Source organism: Hermetia illucens, chromosome 1 (assembly GCF_905115235.1).
Source record: "Hermetia illucens chromosome 1, iHerIll2.2.curated.20191125, whole genome shotgun sequence".
NCBI lineage: Eukaryota > Metazoa > Arthropoda > Insecta > Diptera > Stratiomyidae > Hermetia > Hermetia illucens.
The window spans coordinates 104,528,849-104,555,210 of NC_051849.1; the positions used below are offsets into that span (position 1 = coordinate 104,528,849).

A 26,362-nucleotide genomic window follows, 5' to 3' on the forward strand; every position below is an offset into this window, starting at 1 on the left:
AGAAAAGTACCAAATTGAAAACATCGCCATGAGGACAAAGTTCGTGTCGTGAGCAAAAAGCAGCTAAATAGGCTGCAGTGTGTGGCTAACCTAATTCGGTAGAAAGAGACGAAGTACAGGGTGCGGCAGCATAACTTCCTTTTTTAAAATGCGGGCCACTCAGTTAGTTGATGTCATAGCGGAGCGCTAGTGGTCTCGTTCAAGAGGGGATACTGTAAAGTTTTGTCCCGATACGGTTCAGTCGCCATCATGCGTTGCAATAGTGAGGAGCGTGCCTTTGCCGTTGAGGTTTACTTTTCAAGCGGATGTTCGGTTATTGCAACACAGCGTGCATTTCGGAATCGCTTTAATTTAGCCCCGTTGGCTCCCGTCCCAGACCGCAAATCAATGTTACATGGGTCACTACATTCAGACAAACTGCAAGTGCGACAAAAGGAAGAACTGGAGTCCCTCGGCCCGTTAGATCACCTGAGAACATTGAAGCAGTGAGAGCGTCAATGTTGCGATCGCCACGGCGTTCTGCGTGCAAACACGCATCTGCCCTTGGACTATCCGATCGTTCTGTGAGAAGAATTCTGATGATCTTCATTTTCATCCCTATAAGATGGCGATAGTCCAGGAACTTTCAGAACGTGACTTCAATTCTCGGATGAACGCGTGTGAGCTTCTTCTTGATGTCGTTCCCGAGGGTGCTATTATTTTTTTTAGCGATGAAGCCCATTTTCATTTGTGTGGGTCGGTTAACAAACAAAACATGCGCTACTGGGCTGACAAGCCTTTGCATTCACCCAAAGTCACAGTGTGGTGTGCAATTTCCTCAGCTGGAATTATTGATCCCTGGTTTTTTGAGGAAAATGAGGTTACAGTGACAGTGAATTCGGACCGGTATGTAAACATCTACAGAATTTTGTTTTCCCACGGCTAGAAAATTTGGATTTGAGGACACTTAGTTCCAACAATACGGTGCAACAGCACACACTTCAAGAGCATCGATGGCTGTTTTGAGGGAACACTTTCCAGAGCGCCTTATCTCAATTAGAGGCGATTTGGAATAGCCGGCACACTCTCCCGATCTGTCCCCTTCTTCAAAACAATGTAAATAAAAACTTTAGACATGTATCATACCTACATTATAAAAAATAAATAAATATTTTCCGATGCATACAATAGTTTTTATTGAGTTTTGAAAGAAGGGAGTTATGCTGCCGCACCCTGTAGCAAACCCAGACAGAACGTCCACAAGAGGTAAACTTTACCGGAGGTTACACAATTGAAAACCATGCTAAAGTGGTTGACCTTCTTGAGCGAACAATCGAAAGACTTATGATCAGCTAAAAGTGCTTTCGTAATGCGTATATGGTACTGAAATCATTCCCTTTCGCCACCGTCACGTGATTATCTCGCTTGAGACCGATATCAGCACCTCTCTTGTTTCACACACCCAGAGGACAACTACTAAATGTTTGTTAATCCCGATGTGATTCGATATACATACGTTGCCGATCAGTTGAAGCACAACTGTCCATATGGCAAAGCCGATATGATCCCGGCAAAGCTGAGATTGTGGAAGTTGCAAATGCCACCAACCTCTTACTATAGTCATTATTGTCCTGAGACCAAGTTTCTCATTACAAGTCTGGATAAGATGTTATTGAATCTTACCATTTACGAATATTATCTCTACCCTTTTTCGACTGTATTGAGCTGCTCATAGTAAGCCTCCTTTTTCTCTGTACCGGAAGTCGTCGTTTGTGCGTAACACTGTTCTGTTGATATGTTCCTCATTTTGGATCGAAATCTCGCAGTCAATTTTCTCTCTGATACCGGTTTCAGGAGAACTCGCCTTGCGGATGGAGTAAACATTAATAAAATACCGGATCCATGCTTACTTTCGGCAGGCTTAGCAGAGTGCACTAATACAGTGCCGCAAGATGGAGAGGAATGCTCCCCAAGTCCAACTTGCATTCACAATAAACAAGGAATAGTTAATTTTCAAAAAGTTCAGACGTATGAATTAACAATGTATCTGTATTTGGTAGTGGTCTAGAAACATGTACCGATTATGCGAAAATAGGACGGCCAGAAATATGCTGCTTGGAGACTCGAAGTTCTTAAAAGTTGAAACTTCCCAAAGAGCATCGTAAGACCTGAAGACAATGTTGAGACGAAAACGTTTAGAAATGGTGGATAATCGGCACAGAACTTCCTCTATGATATTGGACCTAAAAAGTTTGCTACATATACTGTCATTACACCAGTCACACAATAGGCAATATCTCGCAAGTCTTCTCGCTTGCATGTCTCCTGTTCAGTCTTCTGTGGAGGATACGGCATCCACACATTGTATATCAGTTTTACTATCATCACCCTGAATGCAGCACAAAAACGAACATAAAAACATATGACAAACGGGATTCGAACCACATGTCTGAGATCGAGGCTCGACAACCGATCTGTCTACTTTACGTAAATTTTATTATTGTTTCCTGAATTCCGCGTAATATTTGATGAAATTAGCTTTTCTGTATAAGCAGGATTAAGAATGCAACTACCCAATATTGTCATCCGTTATAATTCGCATACTTTCTTAGTTTTCCTGTCAGCAGAATAAGGACGCGTTGTCCACTTGGACTCAAGATGCAAAAGTTATCAGTTCATTGTTATTGTTATTTTCGTAGTCGGGAATGGCAGATAAACTAAAGATAAGAACAGCTGTCTAAGCACAGTTGCTCCATGTTAACTCGTATTCCTGCCATTTCTGAAAATCTTTAACCTAAAAAAAAGAAACAAAACCAGAAATGAATAAAATTAATGAAAAAAGTTACTAAAGTGTTAAAGAACATAACAAAAAATAGCCTATATAACGACAAGCAATTCATCAACCAGATTTGGAACGACGATATCGAGATGAAGATCCTTAAGAAAAAACGACTCTTTTACAAATTCCTAGTTAATCAAGCGACACAGAAAACGCGGGATAACGAGCAGTTCTTTTATGTTAATGAAACCTGCAAATTTCAAAGTTGTACTGTCAACAGCGTCTAGGATAAGAATTGATCACAAGGCTACGAGCTTTGACTACCGAAAACGATTTATAACTGATTTCTGGACTGCACACAGGCTTGAATACCCTTTATTGCTCGCTTCCCCTAACTGAAAAGATTTTTCCGACAATATATGCTATACAATGGCATGGTAAAATTTTGGAGAGTATTCCTGCTGCCAGACTGCTACTGACGATTACCGTGCGCTCTCATGACTTAGGAGCTAGGATTTTCGACATTGACGAGAAAAATGCTTTCTAGAAAAAAACTACGAGCAATTCAGGAGGGGTGTCCTAAGGTGACATTGTGATCGCGATGGGTGGTCTGAATGCCGAGGTCGCCACTGACAACACATTGCTCGGATATGTGGTGGAGGGGCATGGTCGTTATGCTCGTAACAACCACAGTGAAGAGTTTATAGATTTCTGCAAGTTTCACCGCCTCATCATCGACAAAACATTGTTCAAACGCAGGATGTGCCATAGGTTATTTTAGCTTTAAACAATCGGCTACGAACTTTCAATCAGTTCAACCACATCGTGATCAGCAGTAAATTTAGCAGTTACTTCCTGAAAATGCATAACAAAAGAAGTGCTGAAATAAGCCTCGAAAAGGACCATTCTCTTAAGATCGTTTATCTTCGCTTGCGTGTCATTAATTTTACCGGTGGCAAAGGAACAAAGCGCAGGCCTCCATCTCCGCGGTCCGACTGTTGTCCAGCGGTGGGGAACTTTCTCACGGGACAATCTCTAAACAATCCATTCAGCTTTATTGATTAATGCGAATTGAGGTGAGTGGGATGCGCTGAGGCTCCATCACCGAGGAAAGTACACCAAGTGCAGCTTAGTGTACGCAAAGAGGAAAGGAATTCCACAATTTCATTGAAGGAAGTAGAAGCCGCAATTACTAATAAGTAACGCTACCGTATGCTAGTGCGAGGAACGTTAAGGGTAGGGTTCTCATCGACGGTTATGCAGGAAATAGTTCACCTCGATTCTGAATGGTATAACATCCGGCGTTACACCTATAATGAATAATATGGTAGAGCCACCGTCAAAGCGTAGCCAGTGGCCTTGACGATCTTACTCTAAAAATTGCCGCGAAGTCTCTGTAGTAGGTGCTGGGTATCTGAGTTCTTTCCCAACGAACCGAAGAAGGGAATCATAATTAAGATTGAAAACAAGGGCATTCGTTTTGAGTGCGACGACTGAAGGGGTATTTGGTTGCTTCCTGCTACCGTGAAGATATTAGCTAAAAATCATCGTGCAATGCATAAAGGGGCCTCCAGAAAACTTGACCCATAAAGAGCCGCGTCCTCCTGTAGCAACCACATTAAAACTGTTCAGATTATTCTGTTTCACCTGGCTGGAAGGAAATGTATCTGGAATGCTCTGCGCAGAAGAGGCCTTCCGAAGGAATAGCTAGTTGTCATCAAAGCGACATATGATGGCGTGAATCTCAGAGGAATTCAATAGCGAAAACAGAGTTCGCCAGGGTGACGTTACTCATGCTGCCTTGCCCGTAGGATATAGAAGAATTCAATGGACGATGTTATCTTCCCTCAAACGTCTTAGCTACGCAAATAACTGTTTTCACTTTTACCGAGTCATGTACTCGTGCTTTAAATAAATAGCTCTGGATTCGAAGGAGTAAGCAAGTAGAGTGGGTTGAGGATAACCACCAACATAAAAGATTATCTGCCTGACTGGTCCTCGCACTCTTCCGACGTGTATTAATAGGCGAACGTTGAAAGCGTCGAACAGTTCATATATTTAGATAATGTTATTTCTACCGATGTTGGCATAGAACTATATGTCAATCAATGTTGTAATAGCCCCTTCGCTGTTTTGCTCAAAATCTGAAAATGCAACTACCTCAACACGAGCTTCAAGTCGAGATTGCTTTGCGCTCCCTGTGCTACTAAATATGAATGAAAATGACAAGCATTGTTGCTCGAAAGCTCTAAGTTTCATCAACTAATATCTGCCTTGTTTCGTCAGGGTAATCTGGGCTAAGGTTTAAAAAAAATTAAGGACTTTGTCGGTCTGCGGACCAGGTTCTAGTAAAGTGTTGATCCAGAAGGTTGGAGTGGAAGTGGATAATGCAGACATTAAGAAAAAACGGTATTGCGGATTATGTTATGCCATTGATCAGACAGCCCTCAGAATGTTGACGCGTGGATCGTCCGAGAACTATTTGGCGTAGGCTGAGTGCAAGTTTCTCGGAAAGTCGTACGGGGTGACAATGCACATTGCCAGAGACCGACAGCAATCACGCGAAAATTTGTTCGGAAGCGCTGTGCCAGGCAAAAAACGAAGACACTATACCTGAGTTCTGAAAAACGAGGAGCTTGGATCTTAAAGCTTAACTGATTGCTGAAGAAAATAGGACGCCACATCATTGGATAGACGGCGAAATTTTTGATGGAAAAAATCCAGCAGAATGTGTAAATGACCATCCTATCGTTTACCCATGCCATTAAAATTTCGGAGTGTATCCTTGGCACAATGACGTGATACAAGCCTGCTCATAGAAAAGCATTTTGAGAAAAATTACCTTCTCCTATCTAAAGAAGTTTTCTGACTGTGTGCTACGCATACCCATCCGATGTGTACTACAATACGACAAGCCCTAGTACCAGAAGATTTCCACTTAGTTAAACTCTACACTTTGCGTTTATTTCTTTATTCATCAAGGAGCCTCCTTCACTCCATCGCTTTTCATTCTTGATGCAAGACTTATATACTGGTCAACACAGATGATGTCATTTTACTGCCCTCAAACAAAACTGGTCTCGAGCCACTGCGTGCGTTTTAGATTAGTGCTCTCAATCAATGGTAAATTTCACCATGAAATTGCATCACATTTTAGCACTACCTGGATGGCGCCTTCACATCTGGTGTCCGTTCCAGGGGGTTGGCTCTGTCGTGTTTTATGGTTCTGAATGCTGGGCAGCCACAAAAACAGGTAGCAGAATAGCTCGCTATGGTCACCTCCGAAGTCAGGACATTCGGAATCAATTTGGAGTTGCACCCGACGAGGAGAAGTAGCACTTACATATAAGAACTCGTAAGCTAATGGCCTAGAGATTGAAACTGGTGAAAAGACTGAAGGCCGAACGAAAGAGGAATAACTTGACACGTTAGGTGATAATTTAAAAGCCTCTTGATCCAGTCAAACTGAACTAACAACATATTAAATATAGAAGCACATACAATAAGTATATTCGACGGGTAGATCACCCAAATATTCTGCTAAGTAACCACTGTAGGCAGATATGCCAATAACACGTTAAAGAACAATCTGCCGGGAACAGCTATCTAACGGTTCAGCCAGGTCGCACTCCCTCGTCGAGCAAATTTGAGGTAGATGTACAATTTTGCACGAAACTCCAGAAATGACCACAACGGATGACTGAAATCTCGGACAATATTGTGAGAGACCTTCTTAATCACGTTACAAAAATTATACCCGAAGCTTCGAGAGACGATGAGCCAGCAGAGTCAATGAGGAAATTCCACAGCTAGTTCACCGAAACCAGATCAATAACCAAAAAACACAATGCTGCTTAATAAATGCATTTGTAATTGGAGGACTAAAATTTAGACGCCATTATGATTTCCCTCAAATTTTACCGTTCACTATTTTTAAGGAGCGGAACTGATCAATTGTCGAAACTTTCGCCCCCATTGCGCAATTTTGCAACCGATGTCGAAAAAACTTCCGTGAAGTTCAATACCAAACCCAACGAATACAAATTCAATTTTATGCTGGGGAAATCCTTAATATTTCTTCCAAAGTTGGTTGAATAGAAAAACCACAAAACCCTTAACACTTAATAATTCCAGCTTCATGGCAATTTCACACACTTCTTTTCCTTAATAAAGGTTATTTAACAAAAAAAAATTACGGCTAAGATTTAAATCGAACAACGGGCACATGGCCCATGTTTGGGGTTCCGGTGGATGAAAAAACCGCCATTTTGTACCACGGAAAATGTAGTTTTTTCGCACAACCGATCTTGGGGAATTTATGATTGAGGAATTACAGCACAACCATAATGCGTTTCCAGTAAAACACTCTTTTAACCCAGCATAAGGGTCAGGAGAAAGACGAAACCTTGTACTTACTCAGGAACGAAAGGAAGGATGATCCCTTCTTTCCTCAACAAAGCCCAACAAGGCTAAAAGGAAGTTTGTAACATCTGCCGACCGGCCTGTGCGTGCTTATTCACCACAGGAGGTGAACTGTACGCTAAATGAACTAACTATGCTGTGTACCTTCCGTAACTAGGCTGGTACACCTAAAACGCGACGCCCACGAACTAGACGTGCACCCCGAAGTAGGGGCAATTAATAACTGGTTTAGTTCTCACACATAATAAAAGAGCATTGAGAGCACGCATGTCACCCCGAGCGATGACAGCGTCAAAAATGAAGTTAATGGCGCTCAAAGCGTTACGTGGAGTTGCACATTCACAATGTGCATGCCCTACACATAACAATATTTATCACAAGCGGCCTTTTCTGGATTATTTCATTATTACATAATTCAAGTTTAAATTCTTCAGAATAAGGCGAATACAGTTATGTTTCACTCGTTCCGATAAGAAAGCCGTCTCTACGCTCCAGCAGAATAGTCGCCTCTCCCAACTTCTCCCATGCCCTTAGAAAATTTGTTCGAACTCTTCCCTGCCTATTGGAGCAGAGAGAGTCATGGTGCGATTTTCCTAATAGAGTAAATCAACGAATTTTAGATTCGTTAATAATAAAGCAAATGAGGGGCTTATTATAATGAACGCATTGCATACGGAGTTCTTGGCGACTTCCTTAGTGATAGAAAGGGTACAATTTATTAATATTGAGGAGTGAATCCATAATGAAAATACTCAACAAGCGGATTTTGATAATCTTATGATTTTCCCGCAACCAGAATAATTACCTGCAAAATATAATTTTAAGAACACATGCACACTCTAAGGGGGTGTACATGTGTTCGCGGAAAGAATCAAACGATGTCAAACAAAAACAAAACATATTTATAATGAATCTTAAAGCGTAAAGTTCATAATCAAATTGTATAATATAAACAGCATCTGCCCCGACTTAAATAAGACATATTCTCACTAATTATTCTGTATTACCTTTTATCGTATCGTCGATTTCCCAAATTTCCGCATTTGATGATTCGCTTGTGCTGTGATTCCTTTTCTAGATGTGCGTACTTATGCCATCGGCTTGTGCTGGTCGTGATAAAATTGATATTGATATCTAACCATTGCATTGACTTACCAGCTTTTTGCATGGTTTATTCTAATCAACAAACTATGATTCTTAGCGTATCCATTTGCACGGCCAATATTAAGTAATCTACCAATTTGAATACTGGATAGTGCAAAGTTTGTACCCTGCGAGAGTTCTACCGTGGATTGAGAACGTTTTCTTGTATTTGAATTGGAATACATCGCTGGCAATTCTGCAACTAATGACCACGGTTGAGCAAAATTCACGCTCCAGACGAATATAACTGAATTTGAGATATATGACAGATACTTTTATAACTATCATTATAAGTTGATTAGAAATACGTAGATCCAAACGAAATTTTCGAAAGTTTGACTAGAGAGGATTAATTTGGATGTAATACAAGCGTCAGTATCGTAATGCAACTGTATCTGGTATGTACACTTGGACGTATCTGGGCTCGTAAGTGGAAACTCACCATGTAGATAACGATGCTTGTAATTTTCGCCCCGCCTGGTGGAGTACTCTAGAATTGTCTGAAATCGAAAAAATAACTTATCTATTCGCTTCGATGTATCTTCATCCTCAGATATTCCAATTAGGTTTGCGGTTGCAGTGGAGAGCGTCTTGTATCCCAACAACGAATCTTAATGAACAGTTCAGGAGAAAGCTTTGATATTGAAAGGGTGGCACCATACTTCGTTGCACTAGACAACTTTTATTTGCTATTATTTGTTAAATAGTTTGTTGAGTTACAAGCAAAGAAGGCTCTTGATTGCTCGTCGCGATAATACTAACTAAAACGTCCGAGTTCTGAATCCAATCAAGCATTTATTCTAAAAATAACATTCCTCATATACTATTTCTTTAAATCTAAAAACAATAAATTGTATGATTTTGTCTCCTAGTTATCAATAATTTAATTACTCCCATTGGTATGAAATTTGGTGAGAAAATAGGGACTGTGAATCGCCAAAGGGAGGTGTAGATTTGTGTTCACCGAACATAGTCACGTGGGTATCAAATGAAAGGCCTCGATTAGTATGCATTGGATGCAAAATGAGAGTGTGGAGAACTTCTTTCACGGATCCATTCACAGAAGCTGCTTAACGCTGACGCTATACGTTGTCTAGTATTTGAAATACCTTCCATACTGATATCTAGTGAAATAAGGTTAATAATAGTATATTACTATGTTTTTTAAAATTGACCCGAAATCTTCGTGAATTCATCGTAGGATCTAAAAATAATGTAGGCTATAATATACTAAAGGCTACTAAATTTGGGGGGAAATCGCACCATTACTAACAAAGTTAGAATGAAGGTTTCCGCTTCTGTGTAAATTTACTAAAATGTAAAGCTCCGAATGTCAGTATCACACTTTGTAGTCCGGTGTAGTATATGCACTTACATTATGAGCTGGGTACAAAATGGGCAAATCTCCACTAAAAGTTTCTGGTTTTCAACTTGTTTTCTACACAAAAACTTTTGAATTTTTCTCGTCGTTTTTAATCATGTTCAAATGCTTTGGAACTGTTCGTTGATATGATTTGTTTACATAGTTATACAAGTAGGTTATGCTTTTAGCTAGAGCGTGTCCAGCATAGCACACACGAAAGTATTCATAGGATCCAGCGCCTAACGTGTCAGATGCAAAACAATTGTTTTATTATGAGAGTATTCATACGATCCAGCAGCAGGCATACCGGATCCAGCGCGAAACGTGTCAGACACGGTATCGTAGAAGTCAAGAACACTCGTTTAAGTTTAAGTTTTTTTATTCATAATAGTGACTTATGCTAATACATAATTGATTACTTCTAGCTTAAATATTAAGCTTAACTAAATTAACTTTATTTCAATGGGTGGCTATTATAATTGTTTGTTGGGAGTTGGGACGTCAGCCGTGAAGATATTATAAAAGGTGGGTCCAGAAATGGATCCTTGCGGTACTCCCGATGTTACCGACAAGAGATCGGACAAGAACACTCGTTTCCCGGCTTACATTTTATAGTGGAAGAAAATTATTGCGCATGTAGGCGTATGTAAAATTAGTATCAACATATGCAACTAACGTTCTTGTAATCATTCGTTAATTTATCCTAGTCGATGATAACTTTAAGACTGAAAATAAAACGAATTTGGTACAACACTACTATCTTCGCAAAATTACAGATCAAATAGTAGTTCGCATTGCAATTTACACATGGAACCACTTTATATAATATTTTTGAAAATTATGCTTATGTTAAGAGGTACATTTTGATATAGATTGGCCTCCAATGGAACAATTTCTAAAAAACCTCATGCGCATGTCTATGCTTCTTCGCTTCCAATGGAGTAGCTTTCAATTTCCGTACTGGACAGTTTCTTGCATGGAGAAAGTATTCATTGTAAGAATTCTGATCTGTGCTATGCTCTGTCTGTGCGGATCCGGAACGCCTGCTGCTGGACTGTATGAATAGACTTCATTCTTTTACGATTTGTTAGAATATGCGACGTACAGTGGAATGAATTATTGATAAAAAATGCATATGTTTTATTTACAATGAAACAGTAATACATTACTATAATACACTATAATCAGGGGAGGTTTCATCTATACCCAGCATATAAAATAATAGTAGAGGAACCAGTCTTCTCTACGACTAAAACTGCGGCGTTCAGGCGGAAACATTGTGCCAGAACCGGAAATGAGTCTAATATAATCTTCCTACAGAATCTATTAGAAGGGAAGTGAACAAAATATAAATTTGCAGTGGAAACAGTATTAAGACTCGAGTTACATAAGTGTCTGTCAAAGAATTTTGTGAACATAACCGAGAAAAAACATTTCAAAGGCAAGTACGTGGTACGTCCAGAAAGTATGTGTACACAATTTGTGTAGATTTCAAAAATTTAATCAAAAAAATACATGGTGAGATTTGTTCATATGTATATCATTTTTCAGCATAATCACCAACTATTTTGATGCGGGTGGTTAGACTTTGGGTCAATTTTTTGATTTGCACCAAATATTCAATCAAAATAATGTCTTGGTTACGGATGCCATAATTTTCGTGGCTGAAATTGAAGTTTGGAATTTTTTGGCGGAGGGTGAACAAGTTTAACGCCACTGTTGAGACTGTCTTTTGGTTTTAAGCATGTGGTGGACAGTTTTATTTCATTAAAGATCTTAACTAGAATATTTCCTTTCACAACGAGGTAGCGAATGACAGCACGGATTTGGCACTTGGCGCAGAATCGATTCGGCATTTTTCATAAGAAATGATTCTGTGTCAAGAGTTTTCAACATACCAACCCCGAATTAGTATCGTTTTGAAGGGGAGCAGTCAGGCGATACAGCAGCCATTTACTTTCTGGGCGAGCCTCATACATATACCCTTTATGTGGGCAAACATGTAAACTTTGCCAATGAAAAAGAAATCCTCTATAATCTAAACAACCGGCAGGCACCTAGGCGTTCCGAAGAGTGAAGACAAACCCAATGTTTTAGACAGTGACTAGAAAATGGAGGTGAACCATTCGCTGAAAGTACTCCTTGGAAAGATATATTTGGGCAAGTAACATGCGAATTTCGAAGAACGATTTTTTTAATGAAATATTATTTACTATCTTGGCTATCGTATATGGGTGAAGATCTGTTTCAAAAGCACCCAAGTAACTGAGCAAGATTCAGTTCTCCCTCACTCCCTGCTGGCTGGTTGATATAATTTCAGGGCTTGCAGTAGAATCGATCATCCCGGCCCACGAGTGAGTTACCCTAGAACTATGTAATACACAACAACCGAAGTATAGAATTTTTCTATAAATCTTGGAGGGAGTTGTAGCACATTGGCTGAAACTGGCGAAAACTATAAGCGTGTGCATCAACACATAAATATTCATGGCATCCATGCCATGTTGCGTAGATTGTCTAAGTTTGGTATTTTTTCCTGCTGAATAGAATTATGTTGTATTCTTCATCTCTCATAAGAGAAAAGGATAATTGCTTCGCGGAGAAATTAGTCGCCACCCTTGTTTACGTGTTTAACTCTCTATGGCTGTTAATGATATATTTGGTGAACTGTATATAGTTAAATCAAATAAACGTTAAATGAGAGTGTCGATTAGGGTTTCATTCATTTTAAAAATATAATTCCAAGTGAAATTATATTAGAATTAATTTCCTGATTCAATTATGCTTCAACCTTTTATAATGAAGACTGTAAAATTGACTACAAAATCCATGGCCTTAGTTTCCAGCAAACCTACCAAATAACTCTTGATATTATATAAGACATTACGATTGGATATGTAAATAAGGTCCTAATCAAGAAGACTACTACCGTGTCTAGGCCCCAATTTTTATGGATAAAGAAAAGTACGGAAGTAGAATAGCAGCCTACTATATTAGATGCTCAGGTGCATTCTTCGCATCTTCATGTACAAACATTAGTTTTCAAAACTAATCTGAATGAATGTGAAACAATGAGATGTCAAAATTTGATCGTAAAACGATACACAATTCACGGTGTTATCACGTGAGTTTTAACCCTCAAAATGTATTACCTTTTAATACCTTCTCAAAAAAAATCTTTTGAATTTATTTTGCATTCTTTGTCGCAGAATAAGTAATTATACAGTGAACAATACTGAAAAACTTGATACGAATCATACTTTTATTAGCAAAGCTCTGAGAAGCCAAAACAGTACCTTCTCTGTACATGAATATATGTATTGCAATCCAACACACAATAAAATTACCATATCGGATTATAGTGAATAGCCTGACATACACAAGTCGTTCCCTAAAATTAATAACGAAAACTACGCACAAACATTGTTTTGTTATTGGTTAATCTTAAAAGTAAATAATTGTTACGTTCCTATGGTGATCATTAACGATAATTTGACGCCTTTTGGAGTACGTGTTAATTTAGGTGAAAGTGAGTCCTGTTGTTTCAAATTCAATTCACGTTGTAAAATCAGACTTAATGCCCGGATTTTGTACTCTAATATTAGGTACCTACTACAGCAACATTATGGCCAACAACAGTATATTCTCACCTGAAATATCCTCCTTAGAAATTGTTCCAAAATTGCCACTCACCTTGTCCATTGCTATGCACTTTTCTATGAAATCAATGATGAAAAGCGTATAAGCGATAACTGATAAACATCGAGGACGCCCTAACAAGCGGTGAACGGTTTTGGCCTCACACTAGCGATTCCCATAGCCCCACCCAACTTCTCCTAATTCTATCAATTCTTCTCACTCCACTACCAACCCCCCAATCTTGCCACCTAGTCTTCACTACTCTTCCGTTTTTACCTCGTCGACTCTTCTCGTGTATGCCTCTTCTAGTGTAGACTATTCTGAGTCGCTCGCCGTTCCTCTTCTGACTCCTCTTTTAGTTGAATTTCTCATTGATAAACCTGACACCAATGTCGTACTTAGTCTCGATGGGCTTCTTAACTTCTTCCTATTCAACTGGAAACAAAACAGCTCCCCAGTTATAGTATATGTATAATTTTCTCGTAGAATGATACTTTCCTTATCTTTAGAAAGTGGGCCTTATTATCCCTATTCTCAAAAGTGGAGGCCCTATTCTAGCTGACCCCTATCCCATTCCTTCCTTTTTCCAGAATTCTCGAGAGATACGTCAACGACTGCTTGGTTCGGTTACCTCAAAGCGGAGAGCAGAATGGCTTTGTGAAACGTGGATCTAATAATTTAAATCTTCCCTCCTTTTGAAAAAGAACTCTCCCCGGGTTTACTTTCCTTTCAGGTTTCGTACTCTCAATCTCCCTTACCTGCAACAACGCCGAATTTTCCTTGATATATGGACCTTTTTCAACCTCAGTGGTATTATCTTCCCTATTGCCTCCCATAGCACACAAAGTGTGGGCATTTCTGAAGTTGTCTTCTTAGAGTTCAGCGGCTACTTTTGCCTTTCAATCCTTAGATCATGTCGGCTCTCCAGCTTGGTTCCCTTAACTGATTCCTTTTTTAGCTTTGAGTGTACTTACCCCTTACTACTTACTCCAATCCAGCTATTATGTAGTACAATTGGAATCGAAGCTATTTTTTTCTGAAAATCAATCACGTGAGTTGCGAAAGTATGTAAATTGTTATATTTCAATGTTGTCCAGATTGCCTTCCCAGTTTAGTCTGCAACATTTACGACCGCAGCGATATTTACTCTCCAATTTCGTGTTGATTCCTACATCCAGTATCCAGATATGATATGGGAAATATTTCGAGAGTTCAATTTTTCCAGTAGTGCCAAAGAGGTCAAAACACATTATCGATATTATTATTGAATGAAAAAAATTTCATTCTAGGGCCTTATACGTTGACAGCGTCATAGTACATACCATATATCATTAGCATTCCAACTAGAAGTTACTCCAAAAGTCCAAAGTGGACTGCGCCACTGCCGCATCTTTTACTATTTTTCATTTCATATTTTGACTTTCTTTCCATTGGTTCTTGCGTCACCAATGTCTTTCCTTCCAAACAACCCGCAGACAGCACTTTATGTATGTACACTGATATATTCTTGGAGTTTTTCTCGTAACCCGTTCTATACTCGCCATCATCTTATGTAATCCCCCCTTTAATTTTTCCGTCAAATTAAGGTTAACCTACATATGTATTTGGAGCTTGGATTAATAAGCACAATTTCGTCCGCATTCCGCACTCATTTGCAACATTAAATCCTTTGAAACTTTCCAGATTTTATTGGAATCTTTTTTCTTTTATTCTGATACGTCACTTATATGCATAGCTTCACACTTTCATCATTTCCGCGTTGAGGATTAGAAATGGTTTATGTTTGTTCGATATTCAAATTTGTTGATCGCTCTTCGAGAAAACTTCTCATCTCCATTTTCTACAAATTTAGGATTATAGTGCGTTTTTCCCTTCGCAAGTCCCTCTACTAATAGATATGACAATAAAGGAATATTTCCTAACTTTTACAAAGTCAGCTTATTGTCTTAAAAGGATAGTGCTCCTGGCATTCAGTACCCTTGTTTGGCTATGCAGATACAGCGGTTGCATCAGAGCTGTCATATAATTGGAAGCATTAATATCAGTAGGGGATAGAGGTGAAAAGAAAAAAAAAATAATGATAGAAAGTTGATGGGAGCTTTTCAAATCCTTAGTCAGTCGTAAAAAGTAGCTATAACACTTCATAATAAAATACAGATTGAAAAAATGTAGAGTTTGAAATGGAAAATTCTGTTCTTTTTTTGGAATGGAAGTTTGTGGTTTGCCAGTACTGAGTCATATCAATTCATTATGGAAACAGTAGGTAAGTGCGGACATTATAAGAAAAGTTAAAATACGGATCCCAGTGATTAATAAAATAGATTCTGAACAAAGCAAATCTTAGAAAATAAATAATATAGAGTTTCGTTTTTTATTCTTGCTCCAAGGCTTCGCTCACACGTTAAGACCGCCTATGGTAGCATGGCCAGGGTACAATTGTACACGGCCATGAGAGAATTCGGTATCCCGACGAAATTAAGAAGACTGACTAGGCAGACCCTGACCAATGTGCGAGGTTAGATAAAAGCAAAAGGATCACTCTCGAGACCATTTGACTTCAACAACATTTAAGACAAAGGGATGCCCTATCATGTGTCCTCTTTAACCTTTTTGTTTTTTTTTTTTTGAGGAGGTGGAAATCTTCAAAAGACACTGGTCTGGACACATCAATGTGCGGGAGTTTTAACCCACTAAAACCATCCCCGACTCCGCGGAACCACCATAAGGTATTACATCACGGGGCGGAGTCAGCTCCCTTTAGCTTTGTCACCTTTCTTCTATACGCGGCGCACGTGACCGCGTTTTTCTCCTCTCCTCTGCTTTTCGCAGTTTATTTTGGATAGATGCGATCATGAAGTTTACCGCATCCCAATTCTCTTGATGTGCTAGCATTTTCGGCACCAGATTTTCTGGTACCAGCACCTCCCCTAGAGTCTCCTCTAGATTCCTCCGTTCTTCCACAAATCTCGGACAGTGGAAGAATACATGTTCTGGGTCCTCTGGGACTCCATTGCAATCTGGACAGCCGGGTGAGTTCTCCAATTTAAACCTGTGAAGGTATTGGAGATATCGTCCATACCCCGTGAGAAACTGGGTGAGATTATAATTAATCTCACCGTGTCGTCTTTCCAACCACTCCTTGATGGCAGGAATGAGCCTGTGCGTCCACTGACCCTTTCCCGAGCGTTCCCACCGCTCTTGCCATCTATTTATGGATCTCTTCCTCTCAGTCTTCTTCGTCCGTGATGAGGAAGAGGTTGACTTCGCATTGTATATGTTCGCCATCTCATCTGCCAAGATGTCAATCGGCATCATTTCAGAGATGACGAATGCTGCATCATCTGAGATAGTCCTGAAAGCAGAGCATACCCTAAGGGCTGTCCTCCTGTAGACTCAAGTCAGTTTGGTAGCGTTCCCTGACATCCGCAACGCCTCCCTCCAAACTGGCGTTGCATAGAGCATGATCGAAGTCACCACCCTGGCTATAAGCAACCTAGAGGTATGCCGTGGCCCTCCCACGTTCGGCATCATCCTTGTCAGGGCTATACTTGCAGTTGATGATTTGTCGCAAACATACCGCACATGTTGCTTATAGCTAAGCTTCCTATCTATCACCACCTCCAAGTATTTGATGGTCAGCTTGGAAGTAATGATATGATTCCCAATTCTAAGACAGGCGTAATTTCTCTTCCGGCGCTTAGTGATGGGGACCGCTTCTGCTTTTTCCTCCGCAAGTGTCAGACCAGAGCTCTTTAGTCAACTTTTAACAACACCGATTGCCTCGCTTGAGTATAACTCAGCATCTTCGAGATGCTTTGCGACAACAACCAGCGCTATGTCGTCAGCGTAACCCACCACTGTGACTTCCCTGGGAAGGGGAAGATTAAATACATCGTTGTACATGATGTTCCACAGTAGTGGGCCCAAAACGGAGCCCTGCGGGACACCCGCGGAAACGACGTACTCCTGCGGTCCGTCATCAGTGTCGTACCAGAGCCTCCTTTCAGTTAAATAACTATCGACGATAGCAACGAGATAGGCGGGAATACCAACCATCGCTAAAGATTTCCGTATTAGATTCCAATTGGCCGAATTGAATGCATTTTTCCCATCCAGGGTTACTACCACACAATATTTGCTGGTACTACCCTTTCCGTAAATTACATCTTCGGCCAACCCAGTAACCAATTTGATGGCATCAATGATTGATCTGACTTTAAGGAACCCATAGTGCCGATCTGAAAGGCCGCTTTGGGTCTCAACAACCGGGAGTAATCTATTATGAATTACCCAACATTGTCCCCACAGTGTCCAAAAGACATATGGGTCGGGATGAGGATCGTTCAGCTGGGCGTTTACCAGGCTTAGGCAGAAGTACCAACTTCTGTCGCTTCCATGCCGCTGGAAATATCCCCCGTGATGCTGAGATTAATACGAGGGGCACGATCCACTCTAAGTTCACCCAACTACTAGCCTATGCTGAAGATATCGACATAAAGCGAAGAACAACCCGAGACTTATAAACTCTTTTCATCCAGATTGAGTATATAACGTCAGAAACTAAACAACCATCAACATCAAATCATACTCGTCAAACGGAAAGAATAAAGATAGGAGAGTACAACTTTGAGACCATTAATAATTTCTCCTATCTAGGGTGAAAAATCACAACCGATAACAGCTACGACGATGAAATGCACGAACGGTTGTTGGCAGCCAACAGAGCCTATTTCAACTTATAAAAACTATTCCGCTCGAAAATCTCTTACTGCACAAGACAATAATCTTGTCAGTATTCATGTATTCTCCGGAGACTTGGGTTCTTAGTAAGAAAAATTGCGAACTCTTGGCCGCGTTCGAGAGAAGAAGCCTCCGAAGAATTTTTGGCCCCCTACATGATACGTATACGATTCCGTAGCCTACATAACAACAAAATCTATTAGCGATACCATGACCATCAGGTTGTGGATAAAATCTGAAGTTCCTTATTAAGACCGGATACAGGTTGTTGCGCCGGTGATGATGATGATTCTTGTTCCGAGTTTGCTCTTAATCTCCGAGCAATATCACGGTGAAGTAGTTAAACCTTAGCGTATACGTAATCTCATATAAAACTGCAGAATTTGTGGCAGTAACAAGTAACATCAGGGGAAAGATTGGTCCAAAGCTAGTGGCTTCAAAGACAGATTGGCTCTTCACTGAAAGTTTGATCTTTATTCACTCCCCTTTAGGTACTACAGTCCTACTTGAGTCTTTCGGAACTTTAAGTTCAGAAAATATAGGGCCTACAAATAAGTTCTGTCGGTTTTTTCTTTAAATTTGAAGTTTTATTGTGAAAAATTGGTTATACATTGATTGTTCAAAGTATTGCCCATCGCTAGCCACAACTTTCTTCCATCTTTCAGACAATTCATAGATACCATCGCGCCAAAAATTGGCCTGCTTGGCCGCTATCCACTCATCGGGCCATTTTTTGAGTTCGTCGTAATTGGAGAAGTGCTGGTCAGCCAAGCCATGCTGCATCGACCGGAACAAATGATAATCAGAAGCAGCAATGTCTGGAGAGTACAGCGGACTTCCCATTTCAACGTTTCTAGATATGTTTTAACGGGCTGTGCAACATGTGGACGAGCATTGTCATGTTGCAAAATAACTTTATCATGCCTTTGCTGGTATTGCGGCCGTTTTTTCTTGAGTTCGCGGCTCAAACGCATCATTTGACGTCGGTAGAGTTTGCCCGTGACCGTTTCGTTCGGTTTTAGTAGCTCATAGTATACCACACCCAGCTGGTCCCACCATATACACGGCATGATCTTCTCACCATGAATATTCGCTTTGGCCGTCGATGATGAGGCATGGCCGGGGTATTCCCACGTTGCCCGACGCTTGGGATTATCGTAATGGATCCACTTTTCATCGCCAGTAACTATTCGATGCAGAAAACCCTTCCTTTCTTGTCGTTGAAGCAGATGTTCGCACGTGAAAAAACGGCGTTCGACGTCTCTTGGCTTCAGTTCATACGGAACCCAACTTCCGACCTTTCGGATCATTCCCGTTGCTTTTAAACGGTTGGAAATGGCTTGCTGAGTGACTCCAAGTGTTTTTCCAAGTTCTCTTTCCGTTTGCGATGAATCTTGGTCGAGCAATGTCTCTAATTCTTCGTCTTCAAAAATTGTTGGCCGTCCGGCGCGCTCTTCGTCTTCCAAGTCAAAATTGCCACTTTTAAACCGTCCAACCACCTCTGACACGTTCGTTCAGATAGAGCATGGTCACCATAAACTTCCACCAAAATGCGATGACTTTCGGTTGCTTTTTTCTTCATATTGAAATAATGAAGTAGAACTCCCCGCAAAAACACATTATTTGGTACAAAATTGGCCATTTTCGTTGATGAAAAAAGTATTGTTGTTTACACTTCAATTAAATAATTTATACTCACGTTTGTGCCTATTGACAGTAGCTTTCCGATGAATGTTTTGGAATGTGGATCAATTGAATAAAAAACGAGCTACGCCATCTATTGTGAAAACCGACAGAACTTATTTGTAGGCCTAATATTTTGTACGGTAACAAGCAATCGATAGTGTCGTATGAAGTCTAAGAGAATTTGCTGGTCCAGTCTGCCATCCGCTATAATTGCTGCACTGTGTGATATCTCCCTTTTTATGTATGAGACAGATAATGCCTCGTTGCCAATCGTCAGGCATTGATTCACTGTCCCATACCTTGAGCACAAGTTGATGAACCACTTGGTGTAACTGGTCGCCTCCATATTTAACAAATTCGGCTGTAATTCCATCGGCTCCTGGCGACTTATGATTTTAAAGCCGATGAACTGCACGGACTGTTTCTCCTATACGTGGTGGTCCGTCGTCTTCAGTGGGCAGGGCTTCCAACTCGCCAATGTTCTGGTTGTTCAGTGGTTTATCAAAGTACTCAATCCAACGCTCCAATATGCTCATTCTGCCGGAAATCAGATTTCCCTCTTTGTCTCGGCAGGATGAGCATCCGCTCCCGCGCCTGGTGCGATTGAACCCTGTATTTTTCTAGTTCACAGACTTGTTGGTTCTCCCAGGCTTCCTTTTTCCGTCTGTGAATCGCTTCTCTGCTCAACGTAGTTCGTGATGAGTCTCTGCGCGTGCCCGCGTTCTTTGAGAATGCAACATTACTCGGTATACAACATTCTTCCGTCCCGTTGCTAGTTTACATTCATCGTCAAACCAGCCGTTCCGACTTTTCTTGCGGCTGGGGCCAAGTATGTTTGTGCCCGTATCAATGATAACGTTTTTCAGGTGGTTGTGAAGATCATTTGTTGATGCTTCATCTCCAGGATCTCTGCGATTATTGCGGCATCTATTTCCCTCTTATAGGTGTTGCGAAGAGCTGTGTTGTGGATGGCTTCAGTATTTACTCTCACCTGATTGCCAGAGCAGATTGTAGGTGTAATCGTAATTCGAGCTCGGAGCACATGCCAACGAGATAGTGGTCTGAGTCTATATTGGCTCCCCCTATATGTTCAGACATTCATCAAGGCTGAGAGCACGTGATCAATTTGGTTGAAAGTGGTCTCGTCTGGAGACGCCCACGTGTGTTTGTGGACCGCTTTCCGTGCAAACTAAGTACTTTCAACAACCATTTCGTGCGATATTGCTAACTGAATACTCCGCAGTCCTTTATCATTGGTATCCCTATGAAAGCTATGGGAGCCAACGTATCTCCAAGTATGATTTTGATGTTATACTTGAGATAGGCTTCGAGGATCCGCTCAACTGCCTCGTAGAAGGTATCCTTCTCCGATTCTGTAGTCTCCTCTGTAGGGGCATGGACGTTAATGAGGCTTATATTTCTAAATTTGCCTCGCAAACGCACAGTGTATAGCCTTTCGCTTATGTTTTCAAAGCTGATAACAACAGGTTTCATTTTTTGGCTGACTAAGAAACCTACTCCGTGCACATGGTTTACTGTATGGCCGCTATTAATATATGGTTTAACGGCTCATCTCTTGGAAACCGGTCCCCGTCCATCGCACCTCTTGCAACGCTGTTGCATCAGCCTCATATTGGGACAAGGTATCAGCTAGCTGCTCAGCAGCATTCGGACTCTACAGGGAGCGCACGTTCCATGAGAAAATGCTCAAATCGTTAATCCGTTGTCGTTACTGGGTTCGTCATTGTAAAATTCATCCTTTCCGAGGCTCCTTACGTGGCTTCGTAACATCGATTGGGTTGTCAGCCCTACCCAACCACCAACCTGGAGGACCAGTTAGTGCATTTTGTTCCGTTATTAGACGCGGGAGACTCGCCTTCATCCTTTTCCGTCTGCAGTTTTTCATAAAGAAAGAACTCCCAGCGATCACCGCGTGGAGGTGGAGATAGGGTTTGGTAGTAGAGCTGTTGGCGTTGGTTCAGCAGACGTTTCCCAGGTTTTATGCTCCATCGTGGGTACCAATCCACGTTTCGCCCTGGGACCTATACTACCCTTTGACCGCCAGACATTTATCAGAAACAATAAATTTCTGTTGATAGAAATATGTCTACTTTTGTCTGACACAGTGGCGAATACCAACATTTCAATACAAAAGTTCGTATTCGCATTTAGAAATATTAAACCAGCAGAATTCGTATTGATACTCGTAAATGCGAATTCGTTTGTATTCACGTTCGGACGTGAGAATACAGTGGGATTCATTTGTGTATATACCGAGATATTCATATTCAGAAAATCATCGCACAAATTTATTCGTATTCGCATTTACGAGTACAAATATATCCAACAGTCGTGTGTACGTTAGTACCGGTTGTATTTACTTTAAGTACATATATATATATATGCTTTTGTGCACAAGGTAAAGTGCAAATCCGGACTGACCGACCTCAGTCCAATCCTCAAGGCCGCGACACCTGTGGCGGAACGGCCGTCCTCATTTCCGACAAATTCCTTGTCACCCAAATCCACCCACTTCCCAACACCTTCAGATCCATGGAAATGTCACTGGTCTCCTTCGAATCCCAATCAACCTCGGTCTTCGTTGCCTCTGTATACTGCCCCAACCAATCCCTCGACACCCAAGACTTTCTCCGCATCAAATCCTTCTGCGCGTCCCTACACCGCTCTCCCGGTAAACAATTCTCCCTGATCATAGGTGGAGACCTCAACGCCAGACACCCGTCCTGGTTCGATGCACGGTCGAACCACAACGAGGATCAGCTCCACCTGTTCCTCACAACCTCTAATCCAAACATCAACCTAGCCCATTTCAGTCCGACACTCCCGACCTTCAACAAGTCACACTACCGTTCCTACCTAGACCACTTCCTGATCAGCAGTAACCTGACTGTCATTCCCAACCCGGATACTTTCCCTTTCCTCGAAACGGTCCCCGGCATCAGCGATCACGATGCCGTAATCCTCAGCATAAAACTCCCGGACAGAGTCATTCGGTCCACCCCACCCTCAGTTCCCGACTTCCAGCGTGCAAACTGGAAACACATCAACCTTGCCCTCAAGTCCAAACTTCAACCTCTCCTACTCCCATCCAACTGTACAGTTCCTAACGAACCCATAGACCTGACAGTTCGTCAATACACCGAAGCAGTTCGGCAAGTATGCGATGAACTGATCCCTTCACGTCCCTTAAATTACCGCAACCTAATCACCCTTCCCGACGATATCCTATCCGACATCAAATACAAAAAGACCCTCAGGCGGAGACTATTTAGGCATAGATACTCTCCGCAGTCCTCTCACCTCCTCACCGAAATCCGCGAATTGGACAAGTCCATTCGCGAACGAATCCTAACCCTATACACCCAATATCTCCACAACCGCCTCTCCAACACTGAGCTAAACCCTGGCACATACAGGGAACTCAGAAAAACCTGCCCGCGTTTAGGCAAATCAGTCCAACAAAACGCGATCCTTCCACAAAACATCCCACCCACAGAAAAAGTCAAAGTCCTCGCTGACCACTTCCTGCAAGCCCACCACTGTACCCTCCACTTCCGCGAACCAAGTTTCGATAACGAGGTAAACGGAAATATCTCCCAACTCCTAACTAACCCTTCCTACCTCATTCCCCAACCCATACAAAACCCCTTCAACCATGCTCTTGCCGACCCAAGTCAGCGAGAGAATATCCTCCCCATCCACTTTGTCAGTCCAGACTCGGTCAAGGCGGCCATCGCCGCCTCCAAAAACAAGAAATCAGTCGGCCTTGACAAAATCCCCTCCATCGTCCTTAAGAAATGCGCTCCAAGCATCGCCCCCATTATGTCCTCCATCATCAACTACTGCCTTATCAACGCCCACTTCCCAAAAGATTGGAAGAGTGCTCGAATTGTTCCTATCCCCAAGAAAAACCAAAATCCACTAAATCCCGATAGCTACAGGCCTATCTCAATCCTCTCTTCCTCCGCCAAGATTTTCGAGCGGATCATCAAAGTCTCTATCGAGGAGCACTGCGACTCCAATCATTCCATCCCACAATTCCAATTCGCAAACCGTCCCAAACATTCAGTCGAGCATGCGCTGCTCGTGCTCAAATCGGACGTCCTCCTCGGTCTCAACCGGAACGCTCCGACCATAGCCTGTCTCCTCAACATAAAGAAGGCTTTCGACTCCGTATGGCAATACGGACTCGCATACAAGCTTTCTGAAGTCCTCCAGTTCCATCCGCACCTCTGTAAGCTAATTCTTAGCTTTCTTGATGGGCGGAAATCCCAAGTCCAACTCCGTGAACACCTCTCCTCCCCATATTCTAGCCCGGCTGGCATCCCTCAGGGGTCAGTCCTCTCCGCTACCCTCTTTTCCCTGTTTACCGCAGACCTTCCCAAACCAACTCCACACCCAAACCCAATCCGAATCCTTCAATACGCGGATGATCTCATCCTCTACACCTCCACCAGAAACATCCCCGCCGGTGAAGCCCGCCTGAATTCCTATTTGGACGAGCTCTACCGGTACTTCACCCGCTGGAAACTGTCCCTGAACCCACAAAAATGCGAAACCATCGTATTCCATGGTACCGCTAAGATGACGCCGAAAATGAGGAACGACATTTCAACCCTATCCCTGAAAATCCACAACGACACCATCCCAACCGTCAAGGAAGTCACCTACCTTGGGGTGACAATTAACTCCCGCCTATCCCACGTCCCACATATCACGAAGGCACTGAACCGTGCAACAGGTGCCTTCAAATCCCTCTACCCAATCCTAAAATACACCAGTCCAACTCCTCAGAAAGTCAAGCTGTTTTGCTATAAACAGCTTATCCATCCCCTCCTCGTTTTCGGCTTCATCTTCTGGTCCGACACTTCCCCTCACCAAATGGAACGAATCCGCCTCAAAGAGCGCAGAATCCTCCGCCATTGTACCAACATTTACAAGAACGAAGACCGCTCCAAATACATCTCAAACCAGATCCTCTACGACTCCTCTCAAACGCCCCGCATTGACGCCGTCCTAGCCCGTCATGCCCTCAAATTCCTGGAAAAAAACAGATCCCACCCAAATCCACTCATCTCCCAGGCCATGCAGATCGAGATCGTCGAAGAGAATCTTCTACGAACTCATCTGTTCCCACAAATCCTCATATCTCTCCAAGCCCGTAACCTTCTTTTCGACCCCGGCGGTAGAGTAATCTTCTACAACGGTAGCTACTCCTCATCCCAGTTTACTAAATCTACCCATCCTTAGCGCCACTCCTAGCTTCCTTTCCCAAACCTCTCCCGCATGCCCCCCATCCCAACCCACATCCTAATTCCTTCCCCGCCCGCCCGCTTCTATAAAAAAGTCAACTAATGGAGGTTTTTTTCGACTTTTCCTCCAGATATCATAACATGTATTTTTTCCATTTATTCCTTAGCGATAAGTTAGTTTAAGCCATAGATTATACCTTAGATTAAGCTAGGCTGTTAAGGTAGTACTTAAGTTAGGTTAATTTAGCACTGTATTTTTATAGGTTAGAATAAAAATGTTTGTTTTCGGAAGGTAAAGTGCAAATGCGCGAAGATTGGTTAGATCAATTTGGATGGGCAACGTTTGTTTATTCAGGATTAGCCTAATTTTTACTATCTCTGATATGTAGGTATGGGTATATCTGAAGTTTAGCAATTAATGAAGGAATATTTTGAATTTTTAGTTATGTAGGAATGGAAGAATGTGCATATGCAAATTTTTTTTTCATAAAATGGGCCATGTGGGATATCAAATGAAAGGGCTCAATTAGTACTAAACTGGTTCCACATTTGATATCGGGTGAAACATAAGGGAGTGAGGGCTCAAAATATGATCTCCAAAAAGTGTAACAGGACTCATTCTCGGAACCACAGCGGTGTATTTCTACGAAATACACCCGGTTCCGATATCTGCACAAATAAGGTTAATAATACTATATTTCCACATTTTAGAAATTTACCCGGCAACACATTTTATGTCCATTCCACAAGTACAAAATGGCATGCGTTTAAGGGATAACATGTAGGATAGTAGGCTGACATTTGTAGAGAACGGACAAATCAATATTATTAATAAAAATAATTTAAAATTGAAATTAAATTAACTTTTATCAAGAATATAAAACGATATTTATATTACTTAATTAATAATATATAATTTAAAACTTAATTGAAACTAATTTACTTTTGATTTGTTATCTAAGTTACTTTTTCCTTGAAAAGTTTTGAGAAAAAATTCGCTTTTTTGGCTTGGCGGGAATGAGCGGCGAGCCGCCGACGGGTAGCGGACCAGAACGGCCCCCCACCATAAGGCCTAGGGGTACTCGGATCGGCCGTGGAGTCCGCAACGAGGAGGATCCAGACTTGAAAACAGCCAAAGTGAGGATAGCCAATATTGAAAGAAGAAATGGCGAGCTGGCGAAGACACTCGAAGATTTAAAAAATCAAATGACAATATTGATCAAGAAAAATGGAAAGCTTACGGAGCAGCTAATGTATGCTGTATGGCAAGTGCTTTGTCATTACGGATGGAAATCTCACTACTAGTAGAGAATTTCATGTTCTGAATGGATTACAGCA

At 41.6% G+C, this 26,362-nt stretch overlaps 1 protein-coding gene and 1 long non-coding RNA gene across 3 annotated transcripts in view; one reads left to right on the forward strand and one right to left on the reverse strand.

Moving 5' to 3' along the window:
• The window catches only part of LOC119652171, a 25,959-nt gene extending 18,534 nt beyond the window's left edge, over nucleotides 1-7,425 (reverse strand). Inside the window, exon 1 of the long non-coding RNA XR_005249517.1 lies at nucleotides 7,175-7,425. This is a non-coding gene — a long non-coding RNA (uncharacterized LOC119652171). The remainder of the gene's footprint in view (nucleotides 1-7,174) is intronic.
• The window catches only part of LOC119652132 (electron transfer flavoprotein beta subunit lysine methyltransferase-like), a 241,981-nt gene that overhangs the window by 155,333 nt on the left and 60,286 nt on the right, over nucleotides 1-26,362 (forward strand). The window lies entirely within an intron of this gene.